Here is a 14,439-nt window from a genome sequence, read left to right as displayed (position 1 = left end):
TTTTCTTTAAAATCATGTATGTGTATATACCTAGATGAGTTTGTATGTGCCACATATGTGCAGATACCCACAGAGACCTGAAGAGGGCATCCCATCCCCTGCAGCTGGAATCACAGGTGGTTGTGAACCACCCCTTGTGGGCACCGGGATCTGAATGAGGCTCCTCTACAAGAGCAGTACATGCACTGCACCACCGACTGGAGTTGTCTCCAGCCCCTCCAGCTGTAGTCTTTATTTTCCCCACTATGACTATTCTTTTCTTCTTGAATCACACAACTAGGAATTCAGGCCTCCAGCAAATCAGTTCTTCCACCCCCTCACCAGCTTCTCGTTGTTCACAGTCAAGAAAAAACTCACTAAAATATTTCTCCAGGAAGAGCAAAGAGAAGCACCCCAGCCGTACACCCTGGCTTGTTCACAAGTTAGCAAAGGAAGGGCACCTCTGCTTTGATCCTGGCTCTAGGGGGTGACTAACAAGGTTGGGCACAACTGGGCAGTGGTGGCAGACACCTTTAATCCCAGCACTCAGGAGACAGAGACAGAAGGTTCTCTGTGAGTTTGAGGCCAGCCTGATCTATACAGAGAGACTTCCAGGATAGTCAGGGCTACACAGAAGGACCCTGTCTCAAGAGAGAAAGAAAGAGACAGACAGACGGCACCCCTGGGTCAGCCCCCTGGGCCTGAACTCCTGTGCAGATGCCTTCTTGCCCTTCAGCAGCAGATGAGATGATTTCCTCAGCAAACTCCTTTCTCTCGACACCATTAACTCTATGCTATGCTGTTTAGGTAACAAACATAAAGACCATCTGACTTACATTCTCCACTTCAGAAGGGAAGAACCCCAGGCCCAGGAAGGTCTAGGGCAGCATATACCCCTTACAGTGAAGTAGCTGAGCCAGGCTATGAACCCAGCCATCTTACATACAGTCCCTGGTCTTTCTTCTGCATTAGGTATAGCTCTGTGGCTCCTCACAAGCACACTCAAGGATTCAGCTCCATCAAGCTACAACAGAAAAGGAAGTATCTTCCAAAAGAGCTCAGCAAGGTTGAGCCTCTAAGCCAAATTTCACTACTGCCTGTTCTTATAAACAAAGTCTTACCGGACCACAGCCACAGCCAGTTACTTATGAGTCAGTTATGACTGTCTGCCAGAGGTAGTTTTCACATTCTTATGGAAGAGCTGAAGACTTGCAACAGGGATTGTATGGTTCGTAAAACCTAAAGACGCCTGAATAGGTGTCCCTTAGCAGGAAGTTTGTCCCCTACCTTGGATCCACACTGGTCGGGGAAGCATCTCATTAACCCATGGATAGTGTTAGAATCACCGTGTGAGAGGAGAAGAAAAATCTTAATCCTTTGAAACCATGTCATTTCTCTTGATGTGGGTTCCCTAATACATCTCTATAGCTCATTCCTTTTCCCTCATCTTTTTTTCTAGAATATGCTATTCCACCTCAGAGTACAGTATCCCCTGTATCAATACCCATTGAGGGGTAGCGACTCCTCAGCCACCATAAGAGGTGCTGTGTGGACATTGATTTCCTATTTCTCAGTATCCAGGGACCTGACCACGCCCTTGGGTATCACTACATTCGCAAGATTGTAGGTCCAGGTGCCCTGCTTCCCTCAACCAAAGATGCATGAGGCCAGGGCAGCTCAGACTTTGTTCTCGAAACTTCACATCTTGAGTTCAATTCCTCGGAGAGAAGCTCCCAAGAGCTGGTGGATCCCTTAGGGATCCCTTAACTGTTCCTTTTCAGACCTTTGCTTTCTTCCTTTCTTCCTTTCAGTTGTTGTTGTTGTTTTGTTTTCCAAGACAAGGTTTCTCTGTGTAGCTTTGGCTATCCTGGAATTCACTCTGTAGACCAGGCTGGCCCCCCAAATCACAGAGATCTACCTCTCAATGCCTCCATAGTGCTGGGATTGAAGGCGCCACCCCCACCCGTTGAAGATTGCCTTTTTCAAGTCTGGTCATGATTCCAGGTACAGATGACGTCCTCAATAAATCCTTTTAAAAGTTGTTAGGTGAACCAGTATCGACACCTGTAATTGGCTCCACCTGACAGAGTTGACGCAGAAAAACCTACAGGGTGGGAAAGCTTGAACCGACACACAGTTTGATTCCTTCTGAACAAAGTGGGGTTAAGGGAGGAAATTTTCGACCAAAGTATAAACCCTGGAAAGTCCATTTTTAAATGCCATGATGCCGCTCAGTTAGGAGAGTGCTTGCCTCTCACGCACAAAGCCCTGGCTTTGACCCAGGCACCTCATACACTGGAAGCTGGAAGCAGGAAGATAACAGGTTGAAAGGCCCATTTCAGTTGTAAAGTAAGTTCTAGAACAACCTGGGCAACATAAGACCCCCATCTCAAAAGCAATCCATAAATAATTCATAAAGCAAAACATACATAATTCAGAAAACAGCAGGATCACACCACACAGATTCAAAACCAGTGGCTGATGTCCCCTGGATTCTTGTTGTTTGTATGATCTTCATACCTGTAGGATGTGCGTTTTATTTCTTCGTGACAGTATGCTACCTTTATCCTGAAACATTATTAGCCCCCCACCACCATCTCCACCCCACCCACCTTGGGGCTTCTACCTAAAACCCTGTGTCTGCCAGTCTGTTTTGGAAAAGGTACAGATGACCTCCTTTAATGTCTCCAACTCAGAGCTGAAAAAATGTCAGAGCACAGTTTCAAAGCGGGGTCCCATCAAGCTGGGTCATGGGGCTGTGGGGACCTGGGCGTCAGAATGAGCCAGGAAATCAAAGAAAACTGAAAGTAGCTATTAGTGGGTGTACCACAGCCGCAGATCTCAACATCAAATTGTCCACAGGGCATGAGGAGGAGCGGTTCTCCTAAACAACAGGAGAAATGAAAGACATGCGCCTGCGTGGAGGAATGAAGTGTGCGCCTGCGCACACAAAGCTCTCGGTGGGAATCCTCAGGGTCCCTGGATCCATCGGTTTATCTATGAACCGATTTCCTCCACCGTCAATATCTCTAGATAGCCTGGCAAACGGGTGAGTCTCAAGGTAGAAAGCTCAACTCCCCCGGTTGATGGTGAGCTCTTTCTCTCTCGGCACTTCACCTCACAATTAGGCTAATGCTAGTCAGAAGTCTCACAAAGCTGAACTCAATGGAAGGTGGAGAAATTAGGGAACATAGGAAGAGAAAGAAGGCCTGAGTGAGGTCAGGAAACTTCAACACATCAATAAAGCCAAAATCGTGTACAGATTAGTGTCTGCTTTCTGAAAGGCATTTCAAACAATAGGTTAAAGACATCATCTCAGGGCTGGAATGCCTATAACCTTGTGTTTTACCAGACCAGCCCTCCTCTCTCATCCCAAACCTAAATGAAATTCATAATTTCATTCACAAACACCAACTCAGGCTCTGGAGAGATGGCTCAGTGGTTATTGAAAACTGTTTTCACTTGCTACTCTTACAGAAGACCCCACCCCCCCGTTCAGTTCCCAGCATCCATATTGGGCAGCTCACAGTTGCTTGTAACTCCAGCTCCAGGGGGTCTGGTGCCTTCTTCTGGCCTACCCTGGCACTCACATATATGTGCACATACATGCACACATACAGATAAATAAACATAGCATATACCTTTCTTTTAGAAAAACATTACTTCTACCTTTATAATTAATTGTCTTAGGGTTTCTATTCCTGCACAAAACATTACAACCAAGAAGCAAGCTTACACCTTCTACATTGCTGTTCATTACCAAAGAAAGTCAGGACTGGAACTTAAGCAAGTCAGGAAGCAGGCGCTGGTGTTACTTACTGGCTTGCTTCCCCTGGCTTGCTCAGCATGCTTTCTTATAGAACCCAGGTCTACCAGCCCAGGGATGGCACCACCCACAATGGGCTGGGCCCTCTTCCCTTGGTCACTAGTTGAGAAAATGCCTTACATCTGGATCTCATGGAGGCATTTCCTCAACTGAGGCTCCTTTCTCTGGGATAACTCCAGCTGTGTCAACTTGACACAAAACCAGCCAGTACAATAATTTCATTTACAAAGTAAAAACCTTTAAGATAAGAAAAGTTGGGGTCGGAGAGGTGGCTCAGCAGTCAAGAGCATTGACTGCTTTTCCAGATGTCCTGAGTTCAATTCCCAGTAACCACATGGTGTCTCACAACCATTCGTAATGGGATCCGATGCCCTCTTCTGGTGTATCTGAAGACAGGGACAGTGTACTCACATGCATAAAATAAATAAATCTTAAAAAAAAAAAAAAAAAAAGTTCACCAGTTCCTATATTTTTACCTAATATTCAATAATATTCAAACCTTAACCTTAAGTTTATGCTCAAACTTTCCAATTTCATAGAAACTACATATTTTGAGAAATGTAGCTCAAAAAGCCAAGGATCATCTTTAGAGCTAGTTCAAAGACACTAAAGCAGGTCTCTCCCTTACCTCATCTTGGAATTGGGCACCACCCTTTCTCTATGTGGATATCCATGTAAACACCTAAACTCATCGACTTCGTGTCATCCTGACTCATCCTGCAATTCTCTTCTGCACAGTCAAGGATACAAATTTCCCTGAGCAGAAGTCCTTCAGGAAGCTGGGAACACCTTGGGCTGCTTCTGGCCTCGTTGGACTGACAAAGCCACATCTCTAATGCTTCCCCATGGCTGGGTTTTAATCGGTTTTGGATTAAGTAAATTATCCAGTTCCACCCAAGCCACCATGATCTCTGACCTAGCACACCCGTGCACTCCAGATCATCTTTCATGTGACTCAGATATTTTTGTCCCTGTTTATAGATGTGTTCATTATATCCTGGCTGAAAGTGACAATGTGTGGCCTGATTAATAAAGAGACCACCTGCATTCACGTAATTGCATGATTCTGCAAGATTCTGCTGTTCTAGGCTAAAAGGAGCAAGAAAAACAGCAGGGCCTGAAAAGGTGGCTTTTCAGTTAAGATCACCAGCTATTTTGCCAGAGGATTCAAGTTCAACTCCCATAGCCCACAAGGTGGCCCACAGCCAGCTATAACCCAGCCCAAAGGATGTGATGTCCTCAATTCCAGCAGTCCAGAGGCAAAGGCGGGTGGATCTCTGTGAGTTCAAGACCATCCTGGTCTACATGGTGAGTTCCAGAACAGCCAGGACTAAAGGGAGAGATTCTGTTTCAAAAACAAAACCAAAAAAAATTGTTAATTAAGAAGAAAATGTGGTTAGTAGCATGAAGGGCTAAGGGAGACACTGAGAGTAGTCCCAGCAGGCAGGGAATCAAACCATGAGGAGGTAGGAATGAACACTGATTTCAGGTTGACTTCTCCAGTCCAGGCGGTGATGGTGGTGGCAAATGCCTTTATTCCTAGCACTCAGGAGGCAGAGGCAGACCAATTTCTGTGAGTTCAAAGCCAGCCTGATCTACAGAGTGAGTTCCAAGACAGCCAAAGCTATACACAGAGAAGCTCTGTCTCGAAAGGACAAAAACAAAACCAGATTGACTTCATCAACCTGAATCAAGACTTCAGGGAGTCCAATGCCAGACAATTTATTCTCAGCAACTTTGAACACAATATATAATTTGGATAAAAAGTTTCCTGGTGGGGGCCGGAGAGATGGATCGGAAGTTAAGAGCTTTTCCAGAGATCCTGAGTTCAATTCCCTGCCACTGCAGGATGGCTTACAACCATCTGTAATGGGATCCAGTGCCCTCTTCTGTTGTGTCTGAAGACAGCCACAGTGTACTCATATAAATAAAACAAATGAATATTTTTTAAAACCTTCCTGGTATAATACAATCTCAAGTGCACAAGGATTACATCAAAACATGACTCAGGGTACATGTCATTTCTTCCAAGTAGATGGGTTCTTGAGATTGGAAACCTAAGGGCCTAAGGAAGGGTCTGGCCCAGTCTCTGTCATATGGATAGTACAGAGATCATTGGGCTATTAGCTGCCTCTGCCCTGGTTGTGATAACTTGAGGGAGCCTCTGGCTATACAGATAAAGTAAGGGTCATTTAAACTATTAGTTATCTCAGGTCCTAACTGTGGGAACTTGGAGAGGCCCTGGCTATAAGGGTCATTTAGATTACTAGCCACCTCTGGTCTTGATTGTAGAACTTGATACGGCTTCACCTGACAGATCACCAGGCTATTAATCATTTCCAATTCCCAGCTTTCTGCATGGAAGGACAGGTTTCCGTCTTGCCCATTGGAAATGCAATCCAGCTCCATATTTAACATTCCTAGTCCCCTGACCTGGAGATCTGTGAGCACAAGGACCTTCACACTGTGCTCCCAACAGGGAACAGGCTGAAATATGCAGAGAAGATTGTCTGGCAGGAACAGTGATCTTTGGAGACATGGGATGATGGCCTTACTGGACAAAGGCTGGTGGTTAGGGAAGGTAATGCCCCCACCCCCCCACCCTGCTCTTCTCCTTGACTTCAATCTGCCAGAACTCCCCCACTGGCCAAATGCAACTGGAAGCTGAAGAAAAGGGGGCGCCCATCATTGCAGCTTGTAATCCAGCCCAGAGGGGTGCCCTGTCATGCGTGCCCAGTAAGTATTCTGGTAACAATGCTCAATTTTCTTCTGAGAACTGCCTTCCCACTCTCCTTCCCTGTGATTTAAACAAGAATGATGGCATTGCTGGCTCGGGGGGGGGGGGGGGGTCACATGATTCAGGCCTGCCCAAACACAGCATTTCAAGCCTCTGATTACACCCACTGCTTCAAAGGCACATATTCAACTGGCTAAGGACAATGAGGACGGAGGAAGACGAAAGCCACTTTCTCCTCTGAAGGGAAAATGTTAGCTGAGAGCAACTGGATACCACATTGCTCTCCAAGGGGGAGCCTGGAGAAAAACAAGTTTGACTTAAGGAGAAAAAGCAGGGGAGAAGAAATCTATACTCTAGTGACACTCCAATTGCATTGTCCTGAAACCCAGGCTGTACCATCTGGTCTGAAATGGAAGATATATTGAAAATCAAAGTTTCTATAAGATAAAGGTCATCACTGGGGTGTAAGTTCAAACCCTGGCTCCTTTCTCTTCCAGTTCATTAACACAGGGAAATTATCCACCTTTATGAAAGTTGACTTGAAACCAGAAATTATGACGCCCCACAGGCCTTTTGGTGACCTCAGAGTTAAAGACCCCAGAAAAGCGTTGTGCAAATGTCACAGGCTCTTCCGTGGGTCATTCCCCCTTTCACACGTACCACCATCGGGACACTGTGTTCTACAGTCAGGAGCACACAACATTCTAAAATTATACCCGGGGTTGAGTAATGACATGTTGGAAAGCCACTGCGAGCAGCCCTGGCCATCTCGACACTGCCAAATCGAGAAAGAAAGAAATTGCCGAGATTGGTTTTATTTTAAAGAAGCGGAGTAGAGCTCACATCTAAGGCACAGAGGAATGAGAAAGAGGTGCTGGATTGGAAACGAACGCCCCCCCAAAACAATGCCAGAGCTAAAAGACAACTGTAACCCAGGAAGAGCGGAGAAAATCAGCCCATGCTGGGGGCTCTGTGACTTGGGCTGCAACTGTCCAGCTGGAAAGCTAGAAGTCTAAAGTCAGATCTGGATCTGAAATAAGAGACAGAGTGCTTTTTCCCAGACAGGGTCCCCACTCAAAGACTACCCATGAAACACCAAGGAAAAGTAAGAGCAAAGAAGCCTGTGGGAGAGACCTAAGGCCAGGCTCAAAACTGCAAAAATAGCAAAGACCCTGGTGCCAAGGTGAATCCTGAGAGCAAGCAAGGTTATCTGCTCAGTCTACCCAGTGGCCAAATTCCAAGACCGAAATGGGAAAATCCACTGCACAGCAAGAAAAGGTCTTACCAGGCTGGAGATGGCTCAGCAGTTAAGAGCATGGACTGTTCTTCCTGAGTTCAATTCCCAGCAACCACATGGTGGCTCACAACCATCTGTAATGGGATCTGATGCCCTCTTCTGGTGTGTCTAAAGACAGGGACAGTGTACACATATACATGAAATAAATAAATAAATCTAGAAAGAAAGGAAGGAAGGAAGGAACGAAGGAAGAAAGAAAGAAAGAAAGAAAGAAAGAAAGAAAGAAAGAAAGAAAGAAAGAAAAAGAAAGAAAGAAAGAAAAGGTCTGACCACAAGGGAGGGAGAAAAACATGTGTGCAGAAGGCCACAGTGTCCTTGTCAGTGGCTTGCTGTGCAGATATGAATACCAGACTCAGATGGATCAGTGGGGTTTGTTCCTGACACAAGAAGCCAATTATATTACAGACAAGAGCCAAAGAGCAAGGGGTTGGGGGGAGGAGAGTGTTGAATACATTGTAGGCACACAATTTTACCAATGACTGGAAACTGAAGGTGCATCCAACAGAAATTAAGATTTCCTGCAAGGTGGTGGTGTATGCCTTTAATTCCAGCACATGAAACGTAGAGTCAAGCAGAACTCTGGGAGTTCAAGGACAGTTTGGTCTACATCATGAGTTCCAGCCATCCAAGACTACATAGCGAGACCCGGTCTCAAAATAAATAAGTTTTTATTGTCTCAAGTGGAGAGAAAAAGCAGAATTCTTACAAAATGTTTAAAACAAATTGGTTCAAAAATGTTCATCAGCATCTTCTTGGAGCAAAACACTGAGCTGGGTGCTTGGCTGGGCAGGAGCTATAAGCAACAGCATCATTTTCTTCTTGTGGCTAGTAACCCAATCAGAAAAGAGAATCTCAGTAGCCCAATGGTCCTCGTCAAGCATTCCCCTCCTGAAGAAAAAAAAAAGTGCTTATTAGATTCAGGAAGTGGAAAGTACAAAGCTCAGGAAGTAAACCCCACTTACAAAGTTCAGGAAGTTCCTGAAAGTTAGAAGATTCACAATGTGGAAGAAGATACTCTCCTGCTAGCCCAGATGCTGGCTAGGGGAGCAAACAGCTCCAAGGGTGGAGTGTTTCTGAGTCATTGCCTGCACTATGACGGGCTTCTTGATGATGCAGCTGCTTTAAAGTCACACCCCTCCTTTATGTTTATAAACTACCCAAATTAATTCACTGGTTCACCCAGCCAGAGTTGTGCAGAACCGTTTCTTTGGTATGTTGTTAATGTCCTGTGTATAATAAGCAGACCTTTGTTCATATCTCCATAGGAAAGAACACACAACACAGGAAAATTTTCAGGTGGGGTGAATCCAGCATAGCAGGCTTCGAGCCAGAGTTTGCTTAATGCAGAGTTAAAAAGGAGAGAAACAGGTGAGTTTCCCTGTCCCATGTGGGTGGCTCGAAGAAAGGAATAAATCGACTAGAAGGGGTTTGTTGACACCTTCTGTTTTGTCACAACTATAAGGGTGGACCCATGATTCTCGAAGAATGATAGCTCACATACAAACAGTGTGCAACAGCAAAGAGCATTTATTCTGCAGAGAACCCGCATGCAGGGGTCCACCATACAGCAGGATGGAAGACAGAGGTGTGGATTTGTAGGGTCCATTTCAAGCCTGTTAGGGTAGCAGTGGGTGACTTTGACCTTTCTTTCCCTTGATTGGTTGGTTCTACCTCAGGTGGTGTGGTGGCTTTGGTTAAGGCTCTGGGGGACTTTGGGGGACTTTTGCTAATTAACCATACTTGTCTCAAGCTAGGTGGTGGGGCAGCTTCTACAAGTCCTGAATGGCTGCACAAGGCTGGGGAGGGTTGGGGAGGGGGTTTCCTGGAATTGACTTGTTTTGGGCTTTTCCAGTTCTGGGAGACAGAAACTTAGAGCTAGTTTCCCAAAGTTCCAGTTAGCAGTCTGTCGTGGTCAGTCTGGCTCTGGCTAACTCTGGTCCTTTCAGCCATCACCCCATTTCCACGGACACATCACCAAGTCCTGTGTTAGTGTTGTTTGTTCTTTCCCTCCTCTGGGCCACTGTCACCTCTTACCACAACTGTTCTCGGTTACTGTCTTGCTGTGACCAAACATGCTTGCATTATCAGTCAGAGTCAGAATAATTTGGTGGTTTTGACTATGTCAGCTGTTCCCTTGTAAGTACCATTTACAAAGAGCTTTAAAGGGGGGGGGCAGAAGGGGTCAGTATTTTATTTTATCACAACAAACCAATGGGAATAGTAAGTCTGCTGTGAAATAGCAGAGATTAAACTTAAGGCGTTCTGCATTCAGGCATGATGCCCGCTGGTCAAAAGGCTGGGTCTGCCAGCTTCCTTAAGACAGATTGCTGTCACTCTGGCAAGGGGGATCAGCAGAGAACGGTGCTCGTCACAACACTGACGGCTTGAGCTTGAATCTCAGACCCACATGTTGAAAGAAAGGGAACAGCCCTCAAAGTTATCCTCTGACCTCTACATCACAGAGAGAGAGAGAGAGAGAGAGAGAGAGAGAGAGAGAGAGAGAGAGAGAGAGAGAGAGAGAGAGACTCACACACTCAATAATAGGGGGAAAGAAATGTGGTATTTTTTTTCAAATACAGACTTGCCCCCCCCCCCTTATTTTTACATTGAAAAAATGACATTGTTTTATCTTCACTAGCAGGCACGGGCTGCCTGTGTGGTAGGTGTGGTGGGCTCAGTGCAGGTGTGGGTGGAGGAGGGCGGAGGAGGGCGGAGGAGGGCGGAGGAGGGCGGAGGAGGGCGGAGGAGGGCGGAGGAGGGCGGAGGAGGGCGGAGGAGGTGATGACTTGTTTGCTGGAAGGGAATGGAGAAGGTTAGATACACTTCCGGGAAGTCCAGAGGAAGGACTCAATGGTAAGCCGCCAGTAAGGTTGAGAAACTCTTGGAAATCTAGCTGGCCCTCACTGTTGACATCCAGCTTCTTCATCGTGTGGTTAAGGACACCGGGGATCATTCTGTTTCTTCGTGAAGGCGGCCAGCTCCGTGTTCATGGAGGAAAGGAACTCGGCTTTGGGAGTTGACAGCTGTTTGTATCCTTCCCACTGCACATTTGGAAAACAGCAGTGGGGGACTCGATGCATCTCTGTCTCTGTAGGCATTTTTGCCAAGCTGAAGAGCGAGGCCCGGCTGCAGCTGCGGCTGACAGTGGTTGGGACAGACTCAAACTTGCCCATTTTTAAAGACAATGAGCATCTATATGTCCATGTGAGAACTTGTCCCTATGACCCTAAAAGTCCCTTAATTTAAAACACAAACAGCACGGGTAAAAGCCAGGTTCTGTGATACACCCCCCCCCCCCAAAAAAAAAAGTACTATCTTTAGAGACTGCGAGAACAGGCAGAGCAAGGCTTCGCTTGGGGATGAGGGGCGCTGTTGCCATGGTGCAGTTTAACATCTTTCTACTTATAGACAGGTCAGATTCTAAAAGATTGTCAAAGCAATGTGTGGGTAAATCCTAGGAGCGGCCCATGGTTGGGGATGGAAGAAACAAACGCATTTCTCCTGAGCCTCAGCTTTCTCGTCTCTATTGTCCATAGCTCAGAGACCTGCTACTGAAGCCATTAACTATGCCCTTCTGTAGAACCTTAGGACAAGTCAAGCCTGCTTTCTTACAGAGGCTCAATGTTAGAGGCAGCCGAGGTTGGGGGATGGGGAGGTGTGACACCTGTAACCCCAGTACTCTTGAAGTTCAAGGTGACCCTGAGCTTCACAGTGAGTACCAGCCGAGGTTACATAGCAAGCCAGGGATGTGTCAAAACAACAAAATCAAGAGGACTCAGCAAGAGAAAGTCTCCTCCACGCTCCAGGACCCATTTGACGGAAGCAGAGCACTGACTTCAGCCACTTGACCTCTGACCTCCACATGTGTGCCCCCCCACACACACTTAAGTAAATAAATGTAGTGAGAAAAGGTTTAACTAGCAAACAATCACTGAGCTCTCTAGTATAACACATGCAAAGTGAAACGGGGCACAAACCAATAGAACAAACAGGTCAGGCTATGACCTCATCTAGATTGTCACACTAGATAGTCATTCTTCTGAGCACCTAATGTAGATAATTTAAACCTCCCCGTATCTCCATTTCATAAGTAAGAGGATCAGTCATGGAGAATTTTACTTGTTAACTTTCTCTTTTCACAGAGAAAAAAAAAAAAAAACATCTAAAATTGTAGGACTTGGAAGTGGTGTGAGATTTGAACCCAGGCTCTCTGGCTTCAAGGCACTGAACTGGATAGACTCAAGGCCTATGCTGCTTCTCAGAGGGGAGTGATAACCTAGAAAGAGCTATGGAATGGGCAGGCAAGACGGCTCTGCTGGGATAGGTGATTGTGACCCAAGGTGACAACGTGAATTAGATCCCTGGAACCCACAGGAATGCAGAAGGAGAGAACCAACGCCACGAGGTTATCCTCCGACTCCCACACACCAGCCACAGCATGTGTATGCCTCCACCCCACTCATCTCTCTCTCCCTCTTCCCTTCCCCCCTTCCCACACGCACACTAATAATAAACATGTTTTAAGAAAAGAGAGAGAGAAATAGTGTTTTCTTTCTAACCCTTGCTGGTAGCTGGCTACACGGTGGCTGTGGGCCCTGGTCTTTTAAAATGGATTGGTGGTGGAGCGACGAGATGCCTCAGAAGGTAAAGGGCTTGCAGTGCAAACCTCATCACCTGAGTTCGAGCCCCAGACCTCATAAAAAGAAAAAAGGAGAGAATCTATTTCACAAAATCATCTTCTGACCTCCCATGAGCAACATAAGGCATACGTGCTGTGCCCAATGGTAATGAGAACAAAAATACCTTAAAAGACAGGAAAGGGGGCTGGAGAGATGGCTCAGTGGTTAAGAGCACTCACTGCTCTTCCAGAGGTCCTGAGTTCAAATCCCAAAAACCACATGCCCTCTTCTGGTATGTCTGAAGACAGTGTACTCATATACATTAAATAAATAAATAGGGAGGTAGATAGATAGATAGATAGATAGATAGATAGATAGATAGATAGAGATATTTTTTAAAAATACAGATAGAGGATGTGTGTGCTATCGGGGAGGGGGGTGAAGGAGCTGGCGAATGAGGGCTCATGGAGATGATTAACTGAAGACCACATGGAAATCTTCTCTCTTAGAACTTCACCCACCCCACAAAAATATCTATATCTATACACAGATATATTTCTATATGTATATCTATATCTACAAATAGAGATGTGTGTGTGTGTGTGTGTGTGTGTGTGTGTGTAGGGTTTGCATTGCTGTAAAAAGACAAGGCAACTCTTATAAGAAGAACATTTAATTGGGGCTTACAGGTTCGGTGGTTCAGTCCAGTATTCTCAAGGTGGGAACATGGCAACATCCAGGCAGGCATGGTGCAGGAGGAGCTGAGAGTTCTACATCTTTATCTGAAGGCCGCTAGAAGGTCACTGGCTCTCAGGAAGCTAGGATGAGGTCTTAAAGCTCATGCCCATAGTGACACACTTCCTCCAGCAAGGACACACTTACTCTAACAAGAACACACCTCCTAATAGTGCCAGTTCCTGGGCCAAGCATATTCAAACGGAGAATGGGGGAAACTGCAAACTGCCATCCTATCAAATACAAATATTCTATGTTCTCACCGCCAGTGGGGTTGGGAAAATGGGAACTTTCTCTTTACGTCACAGTCTGTGACAGTAACAGTATTGGTAGAAAACAGTTGCACTTTTACTGAATACTCCAGAACCACAAGCCCTGTATCCCCCTCCACAGAGAGCATCTAACGTAATTGTGACAGCCTCTTCATGAGACAGGCATTAGACTGTGCGTGCCAACGAGTGATAAATGCTGAAAGGAATTCTCCATGGCCAATCACGGAGCTGTCCGCTGCTTACATTGGCGCACGGCTGCGATCCCAGAGCCTGAGAAGTAGAGGCGGGAAAATCAGGAGTTCAAAGTCATCCTGACCTACCTAGAGAGCTGCGGGTGAGGGGGGTCATCCTGGGCTACATAAGACTCTGTCTCAAGGTCTGGAGAGTTGGCTCTGTGGTTAAGGAGCTGAGTTTGGTGCCCACCACCCAAGTCAGCAACAGCGCACATGCAGTCAGAACTCTGGCTCACCAGGCCCTTGAGAGAACTGTACTCATGTGCATATACTAGTTCCGCAGAACCAAATTACATCCTCTACAAGAGCAGCAAATGCCCTTAACCAAAGACTCATCGCTAGCCACAAAAAATCAAATCAATCTTAAAGGCAAAAGAAAGACTCTCAGTAGATCAAATATCCAACAAGAAGCCAGTGTTTAGGAGGACACAGCCTGACACAGTCACACAGTTTATAACGGGGACAGCAGTGGTGTCTCTGCAACCCTTGACAACACTATGTAGGTCAGTTTGACTGCTTGTCAATGAAACTGTCAAGTCCCTGAGAGCAGAAGCTAAAAAATCTTCTTATCCTCAGGTTTGGCATAGCGTGTTGGGAATGAAAGAGAATGAGGCCTCCTTAACACAAAGCAGAAGGCGTAGTTAGTAACAACCATCGTCACGGAGGGCAGGAACTCAGCGGTTTCCCAGTCTTCTTGGGGATGTTCTTAAAGCTGTTTTGCACTTCGAGTCTTTTCTAAGT

The sequence above is a fragment of the Micromys minutus genome, assembly GCF_963924665.1.
Source record: "Micromys minutus genome assembly, chromosome: 25".
Taxonomy (NCBI): domain Eukaryota; kingdom Metazoa; phylum Chordata; class Mammalia; order Rodentia; family Muridae; genus Micromys; species Micromys minutus.
This window is presented reverse-complemented; position numbering follows the sequence as displayed.